Genomic DNA, 20,400 nt, shown 5'->3' on the forward strand with positions numbered 1-20,400 from the left:
CTTTCTTTTTGTCTTATTTTTTTCTTGCCTTATTGCCTTGTCTAGAGTTCCAATGCAATGATTAATTAAAGTGGTGAGAAACCAATTTGCCTTTTTCCTGATCACACAAGAAAGTATCCAAACTCAAATCATTACATTTGATACTAGTCCTAGAGTTTTCACAGATGGCTTCTATCTATTGAGAAAGTTCCCTTCTCTTGCTAATTTGATAAGAATTTTAATTAAAAAAGACATTAAATTTTGTACAATTATTTGAAAATCGATATTGAGATGATATTATGTTACTTTCCTCAGTCTATTAATACTACTTGTAAATAGGGATGATTGCAAAAGAGCAAAAGAGAATTTTCAGGATTGATAGAAATTTCTGTATCTTGATTATGTTGCTGGTCAGCATTTGTTTAAAACTCATTTAACTGTGAATTTAAAACATGTGCATTCTTATTTTCTTGTATTACATAGTGAGCACTTCTACCAAGTTAATTTTCAAAATACATCTGTATTGAATTCTTACCCTTTATTTAAAAAAAAAACTTCCTGTATTCTGATGTTGAAAATCCATGCATGATTATTAGAAGAACTTTAAGTGACATTTTGTAAGATCTTACATGAGCATGAGAATCATGGACAGAAAGAATCTGGGTCCCTGAGTCTCTGAGGAGAAAAACTCTCATGCCTAGTTCTATACCACCTATTTCAGGATATTTTATATAAGAGAGAAATTTCAAAAATTTTAAATTACTGTTTCTTTTTGGCAAACCTAATTCTAAATAATATGATAAGTGATTATAATGGGCTACCATATGCATCGATTCACAGGACGTACTAAGAGACATTCAATAAAGTAAACAGTGAATTGTATTTAGTGGGGTTTCAGTACAGACTTTGTTGGATGAGAGAAAGAGCAGTACTTGAAGTGGACCTTAGGAGTGAATATGACTTCAGCAGACAAATTTGTAGAAGAGTGTCCCAGGCAAAAGGCCATCATCAAAGACACACATAGAGGATGAGAAGTGGAAGCATGCAGGACACACAGGGGACATGCAGGAAATAAAAGGACACAGAATTGAAGAGTTATGCTGAAGTGCTCTGGAGGGCTTGAATGCCAGCATAGATATTTGGGATTCACTAAACTATAAGTCAAAGAAGTCCTCTGAGCAGTGAAGTATGGATAAAATTAATCAGCCCAGACAGAAAAAGCAAGATAAGCTCAGGGAAAGCAGAACGAGTACATAAGAAGGGAAACATTCATTTTAGGTAAAACACAGGATGCGTTAAGAGCTGCTGGGTTAAGAATAAGCTAAAGTAATAATGTGGAATTCTTGGCTTGGTGTGCACTTCACTCTTTTAGAAATATATTTCTGACTTCAAATAAACTTGCAGAATCCATCTTTCAGTGAGTGAAAAAGAAAAGCCACCTGCCTTTTGGTTCAAGGAATGAGAATTTTGTGTCATCCGGTTGCCGCGGCATGTTCCTTGCCATCAGGAACGTCTGTGCTAAGCTGCAGTAGCAGATGTGCATTCCATGGATGGCCTTCCGAGTGTGGTTTGGGCACAATTTCTGGCTGTGTAGCTTCCCCTCCTCCTGGCTCTCCAAGGAAACTGCTAGACTACTGAAGTTCCTTCCCTAAATTTCTTTTATGTTTAAACTATCTAGAATAAATTCTAATTTTGCTGAGAACTTTGTCATGAATAACACCCTAAGTGCTTCTAGATTTGCTCTGTTTCATGGGATCTTAGAATATTCTAGATTAGAAAAAAAAATATGCTTCTTATTAGAAACCCTTCCACCACTTTGACATCTGCATGCTAAATATTGTACCTAAATACTTATATATTATGAGCAGTGATGACAGGACTTATTTTCTTAAACACAGAAACATGAGGAAAACCATAACATTCACAGGGTCATGACTTCATTCTTAGAGATGGGCCAGCCTGGTGGTTCTTGGATCATGAAAACATTTCCAAATACCTTTCAGTGGTCTTTTACTTTGTCAAAACCTCAATCACATCTGGTGATTTTGAGAGATTTAATGCATATGTTTCTAATTTATATTGAGTCGACTTATTCAAATGAGTCTCCAGGATGATAAAATTATGCCCAAGAAGGCAAAGACTCTGTTAATGAAAGTTTTTGCTGGTTATATGCTCTTGACTAGAGTATCTCCAATATCAAAGAGTTGGAAATAAGTTCTGAACTTGGCTCGATTATTTTCCTTTACCTTAATTTAAATTTCCTCTGAAACTAAGCTGTGGCAATATACTGTGGGCTTCTTATTTCCTTTGTGTACAGCAGAAATACAATCTGAGTTCAAGATGCTCTGGCAGCACTGATAATGAATTGAATGCATCTTTCCTGGCTTAAGTTTTACATGACAAGGAAATGTCAGTGATTTAGATCCACACTAGTACTGACAGAGCACAATCTCTTCATCCCATCAGCCCCATTTTTATTAGATTTAAGCAGAGGGGCACAGTTTCTGGTGAAGCCATAGCTTCACTAATAACTGTGAGTTTTGAGGTCTTTGCAGTTCTTTATTTATTTTTTTTTATTTGTTTTTGGTATTGGGAATTAAACTCAGGAGTTCTCAACCACTGAGCCACATTCCCAGCTCTTTAAAAAAAATATATATATATTTTTTAAATTTAGAGATGGTATCTCACTAAGTTTCTTAGGGCCTCTCTAACTTTGCTGAGGCTAGTCTTGAACTTGCAATCCTCCTGAGTTGGGATTACAGTTGTGTGCTTGGCTTGCAATTCTTAACTAAACCCTATAATTCCTCCTACCAATGATCACCAACCAACTTGGCCCAATTAAACTCCATTGAATTATACCTATTAATTCAACAGACCAATTCAAAATTTGCTGGCAGTATTTTATTTCCTTTGCATAAAATTTATAATGTCCACTTTAGTCCATACCTATCTTAAGAGATTTTTTTTTGTCCTCACCCCAGTAGTCTGTATTCTTCGTGGTGATATTAGATTGGATATTTGGAAATAATATCATAATTTGGGGGAACAGGTTAACTTCCTGAAAATTTCTTTCTATAGAAACTCAATTTTCAATAAAAATGTACTGAACCTTGTGTGCCTATAGGACTGTGCTAGACCCTCTGGTAGATACTATATACCACTCTCTGCTTCTTCATCATACCCTGCCATAGTGCTCTTCTTTCAGTTTCTCATCCCTGCAAGGTTGTTCTTACCTAAGACCTGTATATATGCTATACACTCTTCAGAAACCTACCCTCCTCTTTTTCTATCACTACAAATAGATACATGCCATTCCCAACTGACACCATATCCTTGAGTTCTCAGAGTCAATGTACCTTCTTTAGAGAGGACTTTTCTCATTATCTAATTTAAGTGTTCCCTCCTAGCATCTCTGCCTTCACTACACATCTTAGTTTGTCATTTAGCTTTACTCTGATTGCTTTGTTAGTTTGTTTACTTTCTCCCACACAAGACTATAAACTATACAAGAGAAAGTACCAAGTCTGTTTTGTTGACTACTGTGCACACAGAATTTTTAGCCTGAGGTCTGGCATATATAGAGTTGGTAATCCACAAAATTTATTGTCAGCAGCCTGTTCACATATTAACATGATGGATAGCACATTTAATTAAACATGTTAATAGATTAATATTACATTTACATCCAAGAGGTGAATCTAATAAAGAAAATATACAGTTATTCTTTCATTTAAATAGTTCTTCCTTTGCAGATTAGTCCACACAGAAATTTCCTGGCAATCTTTTCAGACACTGCTATGAACTTAAGCCAAATAATAGAGGTCATAAAACTTTCTCCCTAAATTCATTTGTGCTTATATTATGTCCACTCCAGAGCAAGAGGAATGGAAGTAATTGTTCATCATTGGGAAATTTTTTAAAAATGCAATGAGTAACCCATTGTTTTATACCATTTCATATTAATCATCTCTCTAGGTGCTTCATTTCTCTATTCCTTGCTGTTAATTATACTTACCAGAAGTAAATAAGCTTCCAGTATGTCCATGCATGAGCTAAGAGGAAAAAAAAAAGTCAAAAGACTTGGTTCCAAAGATCTGTTCTGTTTGGGTGATCTGCATTTTTCAGCCTCCTAGTAAAATGTGAAGTACGTCTGAGTGAAAATGGAAGACATGCCTTTAAATTCCATGTTACTGGGAAGTGTTGCAACCAGTTTTAATAAAACATGGGGAAATTACACCCTGCAGAGAAAAATCTGGTGTTTCATAAAATGAGAGACTTCGTGTTTTCCTCTTTGATCATTTGAGATCATCTCCTAATGAAGAAACCCATTCTCCAGTGACCTTCAACTGGTAGTGATTTTTGCCTAGAACTCTCTGTTCTTCGGTCTTGTGTAAAATGGAAATTGGGACAGTTGACTGGTCACCAGGACAGGGGGTGAGTGTAAGAAAGGGCCAGTGCTTTGGAGTCCCTTCATGGATCCATAGTTCTATGAACACTGGGAGCACAAGAGAAAAGAGCACATAGAATGTGCCTTGACCAAAATACAGTGTGGAAAAGAAGTGGGTGGTGGGCCAGGGGTATCTGATTCTTTCCCCACTGCCAACAAAGCTTCAACATTGGTCCTCCATCCGTATGGTTCTTTATATTTCGCCCCACAGTTCACCTATCTCCTGACCCAGATTTTCCCCACTCCTGTGAAGTACACTCTATTCAGAGAACCCTGTGCCCTCCTATGTTACTTGCATTGTATTTCCCACTACAAGGAAGAGCAGAACAACAAAGGCTCCTGCCCTTGGGGAGCTTGCTCTCTGGGATGTGGGCAAATATGGGGACGGCTAAGGGGATTTGGATTTGTAATGTACTAAGTGCTATAATAAAAGATGTTTCAATGTGCTATGAGAGCACTTTTTTAATATTGTGAGGTGAAATGACTTTGGTTTCATCTAGCCAATTTATTTATTTAATTGGGTGTTTCCAAGACCAACCCCAAGCTCTATATTTACTAGGAGAATTCACAGGAGTCAACATACAATCATATTTATGGCTATCATTCAATATAGTTAGGGATTAAAAGCAAAATCAGCAAAGGGAAAAGGTGCATTGGGGAGTTTATAGAAAACCAGGACAGGTTTTGAAGCTCTCTCTCCCTATGGAGTCACACAGGACACCCCAAATTCTCCAGCAAGGAATTATGGCAACATACATGCAATGTTGTCTAGCAGGAAAACTTAGTAACTTAGTATTCAGGGTTTTATTGGGGGCTCATCATGTGTTTTCTGCCTAGCAAGTACCAAAATTTCAGAGTCCAAGAAGGAAAGCACATATTCAACACAAACCGCATTGTTTGTATGAATAGTTAAGCACAATGAACCTAACAAGTTCCGGGAATAGTAAGAAAACTTCCAAATGCAAGTTTTGTGATAACAGCCAGGAACTCATAAGCAAGTCTTTATGTGCTTAGCATGTCAGGGCAGTACAATAACTTGTTTCTGCATTCTTATTCATTTGTTTATATATGTACTTATATGTCTTGGAAGAGGAGTGGGTACTGAGTTTGTATTTTAGCTGCAATTCATAAGAAAGAAACAGGATCTTCCTTTTTGAGTGATAGAATGTTAACCAATACCTATTTTCAGTGGTAAGCTGGACCCAATTAGTATCTACTTGAAAGAGCCAGTTGTTAAGTTTATGACCTATTCTAGCCTGAAATCATCTAGGGCAGGAATATTTACACCATAGAAATTAGCAAAGACTACAAAGCAGGGCTTCCCCTGCCTCTTTGGAGAGCTAGTTATTAAACATTTATCCACATACTATTGCCTATTTATATGTTCTGAGGAAATGGAAGAGAGAGGAAAAAAAGTAAAAAACATAAACAAAAACAAAAACTTTTTACAGCTAAGAAGAAAAATCCTTACTCATGATAATTTCTGCAATCACTTAATAAATTTGAAATGCAGATAAGAATAGCCAGTTTGCTGTCTTTATGGAGCTTACCATCTAGAGGCAAAGATAGATAATAAATGCAAATGTGAGAGCAAATTATTCTCCAGTCAATTTATAATTTCCTTTACTACCTTGGAAGTCTCAGAGGATAGAGAAGTACTTTTCCTTCTACTGCAAGGAGCTTTATCTGGGTTTGGGCTCTCCAGTCTTTAGTAAACACGGTGATACAAGGTTTCCTGAAAATAACCTTTCTTCTTCCAGAAAATAAATGAATGGCCTTTGTTTGGGGAGTACAAAATAAATGAGCAGCTAATGCTGAGAATAGGAGAAAGTCCCAACTTGTTTTGGTTTAATCTGGGGGAGGACTGTGTACCATTGTGGGGTGTGGCAGAGCTAGGAGGGTTGCCATCAGCTGTAGCATGAACCAAGACTGCTACATCCCTCCTATTCCTACAAACTTTTGTCTACACATGAAGGTTTTAAGGAGGTACAGGCTCTGAAGGAATGGTACATAGAAGCCAGAAAGGCAACACTGCCTGGGGAGCCAATTAAGATGCTTAGCCAATTAAGAGGCAGCAAGGAGTTAGTAGTAACATGGCAGAGTTCTTACCACAATCTTGACATTGCTGTAATTGTTTTGTATGCAGAGAAAACTGAGGCACAGAGAGGCAATATAGTGCTCAGTAAAGTGACAGAGAAAGTATGTGTGGGGAGGGAGGCTTCTCAGTACTTAACAGATTCATCACTTTCTGGGCTGCCACTCTCCTTGGAAATGCTTGGCCTCTCAACTTCTACCTACTCTCAAAGACCAGGAAAAAAGTTCTAACTTGGCCCTCTTTCCCTCCTATTAGTGAAAAAGCATTGTGATTATTTTGGTTACATGGGTTAGATATTCTCCAAAGTGGAGATTAATTATTGGGGTGAGTGTATTGTGAGTACATTTTTAAACTGGAAACATTAAAGTTATAGAAACTTAAGCCTTTCTGTAATTATGTGTGCTCTACAAAGAGAAATATTAAGTGCCTCAGCTGTCAGTTTAGGGTGATATAAGTACATTTTGAGTAACTGTAGTGAAATTGACCTCTCTCTGAAGGATGCTTAGGAGTTGTGCCCTTGGGAATCCCACTGGCCCTCTCAGCTTCTTTGGTTGTCTTGCTTGTTGACCTGTGAGCCTATTGCAAGTTCTGAAGCAAAAAGGAGGCATTCAAGTCAGTAGGTTCATGTAGTGTGCCATTTTGAATAAAAAAGCCAGTTTCCGTTTCAACTGCATTTGCTACATGGGCTACATTGGTAAAATTTCTGCCTGTGCTTTGTTCTTCCCATGCCACTCTTTCAGAGATCCCTTTTTCCATCTGAGAGAAAAATCTCTTAATCTGAGACACCAGAAAAATCTCTTAATCTGAGACACCTGCTTTAGGAACATGTCCATTCAGAACACTGTTCCTGGAGAGTGGAACCTTCTTAAAACTCTTAGTATCTCTTGCTTAAATTAGTTAAATGCAAATAAATTATTCAACTGAGTATAGTATTGAGACAACAAGTAGAGAATATTGCTGGAAGATGAAAAAATTGGTTGGAGAAGTTTTTAAGTTTACTTCCATCATGGCTTTTCTTTGCCTTCTTTGCTTCTTCTCCTCTTTCTAACTAAAGGATGCACATGGAGACTCATTCTTTCAAGTCCTTTGGCCAGACGATTTTCCTGGAATCATTTCCCCCCTGTTCCACAATCCAACTAACACACACACACACACACACACACACACACACACACACACACACATCCCTCTTATCAGTGACCAATATTTCCCTCCTAAACTGAAATTCTGCTGTTTGAGTTCCCACTTGCCAAAGCCAGCATGATCTGAACATTCCTCTTCACTAAATATCAGTCCCCATCAGATACTCATTAAATGAACAGAGGCTGCAGGTTAGAAGGCATGCTAACAATGCAGATAAAGTCCTGATAACTGGCAGCTGTGAATTAATCCAGCCAGATCACAGCCCAGGAGGGTGGCTGTCAAAGGGAGCAAAGGGTGATGGGGAGACTTGGCCCCAGTATCCAGAACTTACAGCACCTTACCCTGGGCCAAGCCTGGTGGTATTTCATATCTAAAGTCATCACAGGCATGACACAAATTCCATTGTCCTATCTGGCAACTGCTCACCATGGCAAATCAATCCCCTGTGACTGCTGGAAAGGGGAACAGTCACGTATTTTCACTCATTAACATGAATTAAAATGACTTTGTGGTAGCTACTGACCCAGCTAGGGGGCATTGAAAAGAGAGTTCATTGACCTCTTAAGTGATTCCATTTAGTTTCAGAGCAGAATTTCATAGCAAACTAAGTCTCACAATGCAAGGAGCAGGGCAGGGCACTTTTTACCTAAATATTTCAATATAATCACAACCCATTGCCTGCTTTTAGGTTGGTAAGGGCCTCAAGAGAATACACAGATTGTGGGGGAGTCTGAGCTCAGTCTTACCCTTCTGTTCATCCTCTGATCTCTCTGAGCAGCCTGATTGTTGATTGGGGTTCACTTTTACTATTCCACAGACACACCCTGTTTTGAGCTTCTGAACTCCATGGTCAAGCTCTGCTCAATCTTGAATTGTCTTGCACTCTCCACCAGTGACTTTTTAATAGTTAGTGTATTCCTGGGCTTGACCAGTAGATGGAAGCATTTTGGCCCTGTGACATGTTTACCTTCCCAGTCCTGGAAAAGGACAATCTGATTTCCAGAAAAAGCTGAAAGACTGAGTCCCTTTGTCTGACATAGTATCCTATTTGTATATAGCATGTTTTTCTATGTAAAAAGGAAAAGAGTGTGACTATTGTGAGGTTGTCAGAAAAGGAGAAATTAGGAAGTAATCAGAGTTTGCTTTCAGTAGCAACAACCACCTAGTTCTCTTAATTCCTTCACATTCTATGCATTAAGAAATGTGAAGATCATGATTTAAAACAACATTTGGTTTAGGATCAGTGCATTTCTCCTTAAATCCCAAAGTGATTTATAAACACTCCATCTTTAACTAAAGGCCGGAAGGAGAGAAGGGTTTAACATATGTACTCTGCCCAGCTGGCCAGGAAACTGGATTCTAAAGCAAACCATCTTTCCACTGAGACCTTATTATAATATCTCCTTTACCTACATTTCTTAAGGTTGGCAGGTTTTAATTTAGACTCCATAGGATATATTTGACAGAAATGTCAAGGAGATTATAGGTTATTACTGGTCATTGGCAGTAACTCAAATATGAGGCAATTACGTGTCTTGACATAGTTGATAATTGGACTGATATTGAGCCTGAAATAGAATCACTTTCTTACTCTGTACCTCCTTGGGCTGAAAGAGCCATTCAAACAAGGCCTTGAATGATTTGTCTGCCATTGAAAGAAAGAAAGACTGCAGTCCATACTTTGAATCATACCAGAAGGAAGGATTGACAACCCTTGATGCTATTATATGTCGTATACTAGCACACATTCTCCAGGAAAGACTGGATAGTTATTAAGTAGAATAATTCTTATTTCATGATTTTTTTCATTTGTATGGGAGTGTAGAATTATGATATCAAATATATTTCTTAATTTGGGTCATGTCAAAAATATTTGGAAACAGGGTAGGCCCGTGTCCTTCCTGCCACAGGCAAACCCCCACCGGAGCTCAGGCCCCAGTGGGGATCTACCTCTGCTGACCAGCAGACATTCCCCAGAGCTCAGGTCCTGTCCCAGATCTGACTCCACTGACCTATGCTGGAGCCCAGGCACAGGGAAGGCCTGGGTCCATCCCACCACCAGCAGACTCCTGCCGAAGCTTAGGCCTGGTCCAGGACCACCTTCACCGACCTAGGGAGGCCAGGCCCATCATAGGCCCAAGTACCCCTCCCCCACCTGGGAGCCCAGGGTTAACCCACTTCCATCTTGGGTCACTGCAGCCATCACTACAGCCTTTCTCACACAGCAGCCACTACCTTGGAACAATAGACATGTCCTAGAAGCAACTACACCTAGGAGCATCCAAAAGCCAGTATAAGCCCATCCTTTTAGCCCATCTCTGAAAGACATTGCATCCATTTGGGGGCAATTCCACTGCTATCTAGAGTTACCTCCACTATTGCCACCACAAGCTTTAGTTGCAGTAGCATCCATTGTGGGTCACTGGCAAGGTCTGGAAGCCTAACACCAAGGTGAGCTACAGATAATCTGCAGGAATACTACAAGATTATAGGGTACAAACTGTGATACCTCAGATTCACACTGCAAGAAAGGAAGACACAGACAACATGAAAAATTAAGGGAGGAAAGTGCCCCAAACAAACAAGTATACTACAATAATAGAACTCATGGACAGCACAGTTGATGAAATGTCAGAGAAAAAGTTCAGAATGTTCATAATTAAAATGAGCTGTGAATTAAATAATGACCTAAATGAGCAAATACAGGCAAAAAATTGATCACTCCAACAAACAGATAAGACAGCAAATACAGGCATTCATTGAAGACACCAACAAAAAGATAAGGGAGCAAATACAGGTAGCAAAAGATTATTTCAAGAGATAGTGATTCTGAAAAAAAAAATCAGAAATCCTTGAAATGTAGGAAACAATAAACCAAATAAAAAACTCAATAGAAAGTATCACCAACAGACTAAATCACTTGGAAGACAGAACATCAGTTGATGAAGACAAAGTATACAATCTGGAAAATAAAGTTGAACACACAGTGAAGATGGTAAGAAACCATGATCAGAACGTCCAAGAATTATGTGATAACATCAGAAGAGCAAACCTAAGAGTTATAGGGATAGAGGAAGGCACAGAGTTTCAAACCAAAGGAATGCACAATCTCTTCAATGAGATAATATCAGAAAATTTCCCAAACATGAAGAATGAATTGAAAAATCAAATACAAGATGCTTATAGGACACAAAATGTACAAATTACAACAGATCTACCCCAAGGCACATTATGATGAGAATGCCTAGTATACAGAATAAGGATAGAACCTTAAAGGCCTCAAGAGAGGACTCAGATCACATATAGGGGGAAACCAATTCGTATCACAGCAGATTTTTCAACCAGACTCTCAAAGCCAGGAGATACTAGAACAACATATACCAAGCTCTGAAAGAAAATGATGCCAATCAAGAATCCTATATTCATCAAATTTAAGCTTTAAATATGTGACAAAATAAAAACTTCCATGATAAACAAAAGTTAAAAGAATTCATAAGTAGAAAGCCTGCACTACAGAACATCCTCAACAAAATATTTCATGAAGAGGAAATAAAAAACAATGATGAAAATCAGCAGAAGGAGGAATTATACTAAAGGAAAAGATAATCAAAGGAGAAACCAATGCAAGTTAAACACAAAAATAAACAAAAATGGCTGGGAATACAAATCATGTCTCAATAATAATCCTGAATGTTAATAGCCTAAACTCACCAATCAAAAGACATAGGCTGACAGATTGGATTTTTTAAAAAGACCCTACAATATGTAGCCTCCAAGAGACTCATCTCATAGGAAAAGACATTTACAGACTGAAGACGAAGGGTAGGGGAAATTCATACCACTGACATGAACTGTGCAAGCAAGCAGGGGTTTCCATCCTCATATCACATAAAATAGACTTGAAGCTAAAGTAAATCAAAAGGCATAAAGAAGGACACTCCATACTGCTCAAGGGAACCATACATTAACAAGATTTAATAATTATAAATATATGTGCCCCAAACAATAGAGCACCTACGTTCATCAAACAAACTCAAATTCAAGAGACAAATAGACCACAACACAATAATTCTGGGTGACTTTAACATACCTCTTTCATCACTGGATACATCTTCCAAACAAAAGGTAAACAAAGAAACTATGGAACTCAATAATACAATCAATAACTTAGACTCAATGGACATGTATAGAATATTTCATCTTTAAATAAGAGAATACACTTTCTTCTCAGAAGAACAAAGATTCTTCTCTAAAATAGACCTTATAATATGCCACAAAGCAACTCTTAACATATATAAAAAAGTAGAGACACTATCTTGCATTCTATCAGATCATAATGGAAGGAAATTAGAAGTCAATGATAAAATAAGAAATAAAAGCTACTACAATACCTGGAGACTAAATAATATTCTACTAAATGAACAATGGGTTGCAAAAGACATTAACGAGGAGATTAAAAAATTCTTACAGGTGAATGAGAACACAGATACAACATACCGAAATTTCTGGGATACTATGAAAGCAGTTCTAAGAGAAAAGTTCATTACATGGAGTTCATTCCTTAAAAGAAGAAAAAGTCATCAAATAAGACTCAACATTACATCTCAAAGACCTAGAAAAAGAAGAACAAATCAACATCAAAAGCAGCAGAAGACAGGAAATAATTAAAATCAGAGCTGAAATCAATGAAATTGAAACAAAAGAAACAATTGAAAAAATTGACAAAACAAAAAGTTGGTTCTTTGAAAAAATAAATAAAATTGACAAACCCTTAGCCATGCTAACAAAGAGAAAGAGAAAATTCAAATTACTAACATACATGATGAAAAAGGAAATATCACAACAGACACTACAGAAATACAGAAGATAATTAGAAATTATTTTGAAAACTTGTACTCCAATAAAATAGAAAATAATGAAGGCATCAACAAATTTCTAGTCATGTGATTTGCCCAAATTGAATCAGGATGATATACACAATTTAAACGGGTCAATTTCAAGCAATGAAATAGAAGATGCCATCAGAATCCTACCAACCAAGAAAAGGCCAGGCCTAAGTTTTACAAGACCTTTAAAGAAGAACTAATACCAATACTCCTCAAATTACTTTATGAAATAGAAAAACCGGGATAACTTCCAAACTCATTCTATGAGGTCACTATCACCCTGGTTCCTAAACCTGGCAAAGACACATCAAAGAAAGAAAACTTCAGGCCAATCTCTCTAATGAACACAGATGCAAAAATTCTCAATAAATTTCTGGGAAATTGCATACAAAAACATATAAAAAAGATAGTGTACTATGATCAAGTTGGGTTCATCCCAGGGACGCAAGGTTAGTTCAACATATGGAATTCAATAAATGTATATCATCATATTAATAGACTTAAAGATAAGAATCATATGATCATCTCAATAGATGCAGAAAAAACATTTTGACAAATACAACACCCCTTTATGTTCAAAACACTAGAAAAACTAGGGATAACAGGAATGTATCTCAACATCATAAAAGCTATCTATGCTAAGTCCCAAGCCAACATCATTCTAAATAAAAAAAATTGAAGGCATTCCCCCTAAAAACTGAAACAAGACAGGATTGCCCTCTTTCACCACTTCTACTTAATGTAGTTCTTGAAACACTGGCAAGAGCAATTAGAAGAAAAAAATTAAAGGGATACAAATAGGACAAGAAGAACTCAAATTAGCACTTTTTTGCTGATTTATAAATAGAAGACCCAAAAAATTCCACTAGAAAACTTCTAGAACTAGTAAATGAATTCAACAAAATAGCAGGATATAAAATCAACACTCATAAGTCAAAGGCATTTCTGTATATCAATGACAAATCCTCTGAAAATAAAATGAAGGAAACTACACCATTTACAATAGCCTCAAAAAATTAAAATATTTGGGAATTAAATTAATGAAAGAGATAAAAGACCTCTACAATGAAAACTACAGAATCCTAAAGAAAAAAATTAAAGAAGATCTTAGAAGATGGGAAGATCTACTTTGTTCTTGGATTGGCAGAATTAATATTGTCAAAATGACCATACTTCTAAAAATTACTATACAGATTTAATGCAATTCTGATCAAAATCCCAATGACATTCCTCATAGAAATAGAAAAAGAAGTCATGAAATTCATCTGGAAAAATAAAAGACCCAGAATGGCTATAGCAATCCTTAGCAAGAAGAGTGAAGCAGATGGCATCAGTATACCAGACCTTAAATTATACTACAGAGCAATAGTAACAAAAACAGCATGATATTGGCACCAAAAAAGACTTGTAGACCAATGGTACATAATAGAGGACACAGAGATAAACCTATATAACTACAGTTATCTTAAACTACACAAAGACTCCAAAAACATACATTGGAGAAAAGCACCAAAGGGTGCTGAAAAAACTGGAAACTTTTATGCAACAAAATGAAATTAAACCCCTATCCCTCACCATGCACAAAACTCACCTTAAAGTGGATCAAGGACCTAGGAATTAAACCAGAGACACTGTGCCCATTAGAAGAAAAAGTAGGCTCAAATCTCTAACATGTCAGATTAGGCCCCAACTTCCTTAATAAGATTCCTATAGCACAAGAATTAAAACCAAGAATCAATAAATGTGATGGATTTAAACTAAAAAGCTTATTTTCAGCAAAAGAAACAATCTGTGAGGTGAATAGAGAGCCTACATTTTGGGAACAAATTTTTACCACACACATATCAGATAGAGCACTAATTTCTTGGATATATAAAGAACTAAAAAATCTTAACACCAAAAAAAAAAAAAAATCGATAAATGGGCCAAGGACCTGAATAGACACTTCTCAGAAGATGATATATAATTAACCAAAAATATACGGAAAAAATGCTCATCATCACTAGCAATTAGAGAAATGCAAATCAAAACTACTCTAAGATTTCATCTCACTCCAGTCAGAATGGCGGCTATTATGAATACAAAAAACAATAAGAGTTTTTGAGGACGTGGGGAAAAAAGCACACTCATACATTGCTGTAGACCAATGGTAGACCAATGCAATTTGGTGCAGCCAATATGGAAAACAGTATGGAGAATCTTTGGAAAACTGGGTATGGATCCAACATTTGACCCAGGTATGCCACTCCTCAGTCTATACCCAATGGACTTAAAAACAGCATATTACATGGACACAGCCACATCAATGTTTACCAAAGGACAATTCATAACAGCTAAACTATGGAACTAAACTAGATGCCCTTCAGTAGATGAATAGATAAAGAAAATGTGTCATATATACACAAAGGAATATTAGTTAGCATTAAAAGAGAATAAAATCGTGGCCTTTGCGGCTAAATGGATAAAATTGGAGAATATAATGTTAAGTGAAGTTAGCCAATCCCCAAAACCAAATGCCAAATGTTTTCTCTGATTTAAGGATGCTGATCCATAAATGGGGTTGGGTTAGGGAGCATGGGAGGATTAGATGAACTCTAGATAGGGCAAATTGGAGGGAGGGAAAAGGAGGGGGTATGGTGCTAGGAAAGATGGTGGAATGAGACAGATATCACTACCCTGAGTACATGTATAAAGACATGAATGGTGACTCTACTTCGTGTACAACTAGAGCTATGAAAAATTGTGCTCTGTATATGTAATATAAATTGTAATGTATTCTGCTATCATATATAACAAAGTAAAATTCAAAAAATAAATTAAAAAAGAGACAAACAACCTAGTATATGAGACCCTAAAAAATATTGGAAAGACACTGGTCCATATGACATCCTCATGTCAATGTTTCAAAAGTAATCCATGGAATGCATGTTCAAAAATAGACTGCTGATATTTAACCACAGAATTGTTTTTAATTCCAAAAAGCTCTGTTCTTAACTCATTGTTCCAATTACTCAAGTCAGAAACCTGCACATTGCCTGGGAATCAGCTTCTCCTTCAAATCCCATATCAACAAACACTGCAAATTTAGCCTTTTACTGTGTTCACAAACCAACACACCCCTTCATCTCCACAAATACCAGGTAATATCAGGCCACCACAGTGTTTCTTATGGACTATTACAATTTGTTCCCTAACCGGAAAGATGAATGGATCATAAATGATGAATATATCAGAGAGTCTGAGGTAAATGTATGAAATGATTAGTAGGCTAAGAAGTAATTTCAGATATTTAGCTTATTCTGACTGCTATATCAAAATACCACAAAATGAGTAAGTTATAAACAACAGAAATTTATTTTTTTATAGTTCACAAGACTAGAAGGTTCAAGAGCAAGACTCTAACAGACATGTTGTCTTGTGTGAACTAGATCTTTGATTCATAGGCGGCATCCTCTAGCCAAGGCCTCAAATGGTGAAAGAAGGACAAAAGCTCCCTCTGGCCTCTTGTAAGGGCAGTTCTATCCATGAGGGTTCCACTTTCATGACCTACTAACCTGCCAAAGGGCCTGTCTCTTAATACCATTACCTTGGGAGATAGGCCTTTACCATCTGAATGTAGGGGAGATACACACATCCAGATGATAGCACAGGGTCATATAAAAAGTTAAGATGAACCCACATATCATACACTTTTAACAGACTACTGAGGGATTTAGACAATATACTTAATATTTTTAGGCTAATACCACACAAATCTAGTTCCTGGATTTCACAGCCAGAGAAAAATAAACAAATTATCAATCATTTGGACTACATCATGGAGGATAAGAAATCAGTTATCCAAAGTCCAATCATGTATGTATGAGCCACGCAAGCTGCTACATAAGATCTCCAGGAACTGGGGGGAAAGTGCCCTCTGAAATTCATATTTGCCTCTCCTCAAGGGCTAGGCTAGGGTTTATGTAAATAAAGCCAAACACTTACCAGAATGTCTGAAATTTATACCACCTTACTTCCCACCATCAAATTTACACAGGCAGTTGAAAAACTGAGACCTGATTTAATTTGAAAAGTTTATTAATGAAAACCCTGACTCAGACTCTCACAGTAAACTGCCCTGTTCAGTTTTTGCTGCCACTCCCCTGCAATACCACTAGATTTTCACGATAAACATTGTTACTTAGAAGGAAAATGCAAAATGGCTTGCTGTCCGTCATCAGCATTATACTTTAATTGAATTCATATTTGGATTTATTTTGTAATTAAACTATAGGATCTATGAGTTTGTCCACGAGACTCCTTCTGAACGTTGGACTCACTGACCTCTTCTGGGCCTGGTGCTCCTCCCTGCCAGGCCCTTCTATCTGCAGGACAAACAGAAAGGCTCTGTGAGCAGGAAGTGAAGCCAGAGCTGCAAACACATGAAGCCTGGGGAGGCAGGCGTCGGGGGCTCCAGACGTCTGCAGCAAAAGTTGAAAATGAGCCAGAGTGTGAAAAGTTGGGAGGCACTGTAAAGCCTTCTCAAGACATCAGAAGCCAAGTATCATAAGAAAAGGAATAAAGAAGTAAAATTGCCATTTTTATAGGCTTCTCAGGATCACTCCCAATTCCATTGAAACTATAAATATTTAGTTGGATTAAAGTAATTCATAATATAAAAATAAGGAAGACATTTCTAAGGCAAAATAAATGTAAAAATAAAACTTTTGAGGACAGAAACCTTTGATATTCAACCACTGCCATCTGACAATGTCTTTTGCCTGACTGCACCAGACAGGAAGTCCAGGGCTCCCTCTAGACTATCAGGTCTGGACCTCATCTGAGTGGAGCTTGGTTTCTGCATCACCACCTGGAGGCCAGAACAGGACAGCTAATTCACCCAGAGCCACAGACATACAATTATTCATGAGTGTTCACATGTTCAGACAGATCCAATGTAAAGATTAAAAAAAAAAATGGCCCTAACATAGATTTACACTCAGTCTACAAAGATTTTGGAAAGGCATTTTCAGATGATAGAATTTTCAAAAATCTAATTGATTGAATTTTTGTCAACTTTCTCAAACTTCCTAAAAAATCTCACTTTTCTTTCTGTGCAATGTACTGTAAAAATTTTAATCTCCAGTAAAAGACTTTTTAAAAGATTTTTACTTTCTGGTCTAGAGCTGCTTAGTCCAATATGGAAGTCATTGTCCACATTGAATCAATTAATAGAGTTAATAATTACATTCTTTCAGTGGTGGACAAATCATTCAAGTTGTGCTAGCCACATTTAAAGCACCTTGTGTCAACTAGCTACCATAATGCACAGCATAGACAGAACACTCTCAACATTTCTACTGATAAGTGCTGATCTAAAGTAACTTTTCTCAGTATATTATGCAGGTCACTAGCTCTGGACTCTTATTAGGGGTAAAGTATAAGGAGTTTTGAGTTAAGGATGGTTTTTCTTTCTGCCAGGTTGTGTGTGTGTGTGTGTGTGTGTGTGTGTGTGTGTGTGTGTGTGTGTGTGTGCATGAGAGAGAGAGAAAGAGAGAGAAAGAGAGATCTCACGCGCACATGTGTGACTTTATTTGTGCTAATAAGAATATCAGTCTCGGGGATAAAAAGATTTCTCAAACCAATTTAAATATCAGATTCTTATTTGTAGAGTAATTTCCAAGACAGTGTTCCATGGAATAAAGTTTGGGAAATGTGGTGGAGGAAGTAGCTGACATCATGGGCTCAATCAGAGACTGCTCCTCAGTCTTCCCCACTGGAAATTCTGGGACCACTAATTCTCTGGTCCTGTCTTTCCTGGATTCCTCCACTTATTGAGTCCCTGGAGATACTGGCAGAATAATCACCAGTCTACCATTTAGTACTGAATCTTTCTAATAACATAGTAGAGTTGTTCTTTTTGTTCAATTTGCCGTGGTAGTGAAGGGCAGATACGGACAGAGAAGTGGTAATGGCTATAAGGGACTTGACAACAAGAAGGTATGTATGAGGGTGAGTCCACAAGCCAAGTGTCCATTTCCCATCCAAGTAAGGCTAATGAATGAGGAGATGCAAACAATCCATAAAGTTCCCTAGGATGAAAAAGTACAGCTTATTTCCAAGCTTAGAAAAACAAATTTGTTCCTATAGGCCTATAAATGGTTTGGCAATATTTTCAAGCCCAAAGATATGAAATCATTTTAATGAGTCATGATCAGCATTGTTTTTTACAGGATAGAATAGAGTACAAGATAATAGAATAGAATAGGAATAGGAACAGAAAAGTTTGTTTGCCAGGTAGCATGATTAAGTATTGTCTCTGCAAATTTTGTCTCTGAATGTGTGTGTGTGTCATATACATGGTCATGGATCATGATAGAATTTGTATTTCTTACTCTGAGTCACCCTCAGATATGATTTGAAGCCATGCCTCTACAGAAATCTTCAGGTATTTTTTCTTGTTTCCTGTTAGCCTTGGATATTTGCAAACATTTCTGAAAGTTTTCCTGGATTATGTATAAGTACCTTATTTGTTTCTGAAGCAGGAGTTTCCATTTTGATCATTCCTTAGCAGCCAACAAAAGTTGTGTAAGAGGCATTTGTGGTATCTTTTATGTGAAAGGGCAGATGAGGTAGGCTATGGCATGTTGAAAATAGCAATTTCTGAAGTTGCTAAATATTTTCTTGGAAAAAAAAAAACCATCAATCTTTTCTATCCCAGGAACATTCCGAAATGACTTAAAGCATTATTTTAGAGGTGTGGCCAAGAAAGCCAAGGGAAATAGCAAACATCAAGAGAGCAGGTTTGACACACAAGATTCTTATGATTTGTCTAGAAAATTCCAACCTGCCTTTGTGTCCATATAGTACCACACAAAAGAAGTGACCTCTAAGCAAAAGTTTTAACATGAAAACTGGATACATTTTTAAGCCCTGCTACTAAATTTGTAAAACATGTCCATTTGCAAATTTTCAATAAAGAAAAGTTTAGCTCACTTTCTTAACACACTTGCCTGCCAGCCTCAGTATCATACCAAGCCATGCAGGACCCAAACCTATAGAAGCCATTGAACCTGCACAGTGGTAATGAAACCACGTTAAGCAGGAACACTTCCAAATAAGGACTGTGGTTGCATTTGTACTGTATCCAGTGTTTCTAGGATTTAGTTCTTATTTCAGGCATGTGTTTAGACTCTTAGAAACATACATCAAAGTCAAGATATATTTTCTTGCAAACTCCACATTATTTCTTCTTGTTTTTCTCATCCTCACTCATCTTCAGTCTCGACTTCTCACATATATTCCAAATTTCCTTTCAAGAGCTCATAAGGAACTTTCAATATGGTTGTCCCACCATTCTCAACACTTCCACTAACCCAACTCTTCATCTCTCCCAAACCTCAAGTCAAGATCCTTTCCAACTAGCCCCATTTCATATATTGCTACTCTGATTTCTTCGGGCAAGAAATCTAAACATCCTTTTGATGGTCTTCATTCAGCATTTCTAACTTGGTAATAGGACTTGTTATTTCTTCCTTTGAAATGTCTTTGAGTTTTGTCCTTTTATCCATATACACTGGGACTACCATATTTATGGTTTCCATCACCTTGTGCCTGTATGACTGCTATAGACTTTTTATTCCCTATTCAGCTAATGGAAAAATTACATGTAGGGGAATAAGTTCTTAGGGCACTCTGTGTGCTACTAATTATATCTTGTGTTTAAAGTTATCCCTGCACATAGAACATAAACTTTTTGATCTTCTTTTAAATACTTGGTATTGGCACCATCCACCTAGGATGGCACCTAAACAGTAGTAGATGAAGCCTTGCCCATGCTCACTCTTCTATCTCACCACTCTGTGACTTTT

This window comes from Ictidomys tridecemlineatus, chromosome 5 (genome assembly GCF_052094955.1).
Source record: "Ictidomys tridecemlineatus isolate mIctTri1 chromosome 5, mIctTri1.hap1, whole genome shotgun sequence".
Classification (NCBI taxonomy): domain Eukaryota; kingdom Metazoa; phylum Chordata; class Mammalia; order Rodentia; family Sciuridae; genus Ictidomys; species Ictidomys tridecemlineatus.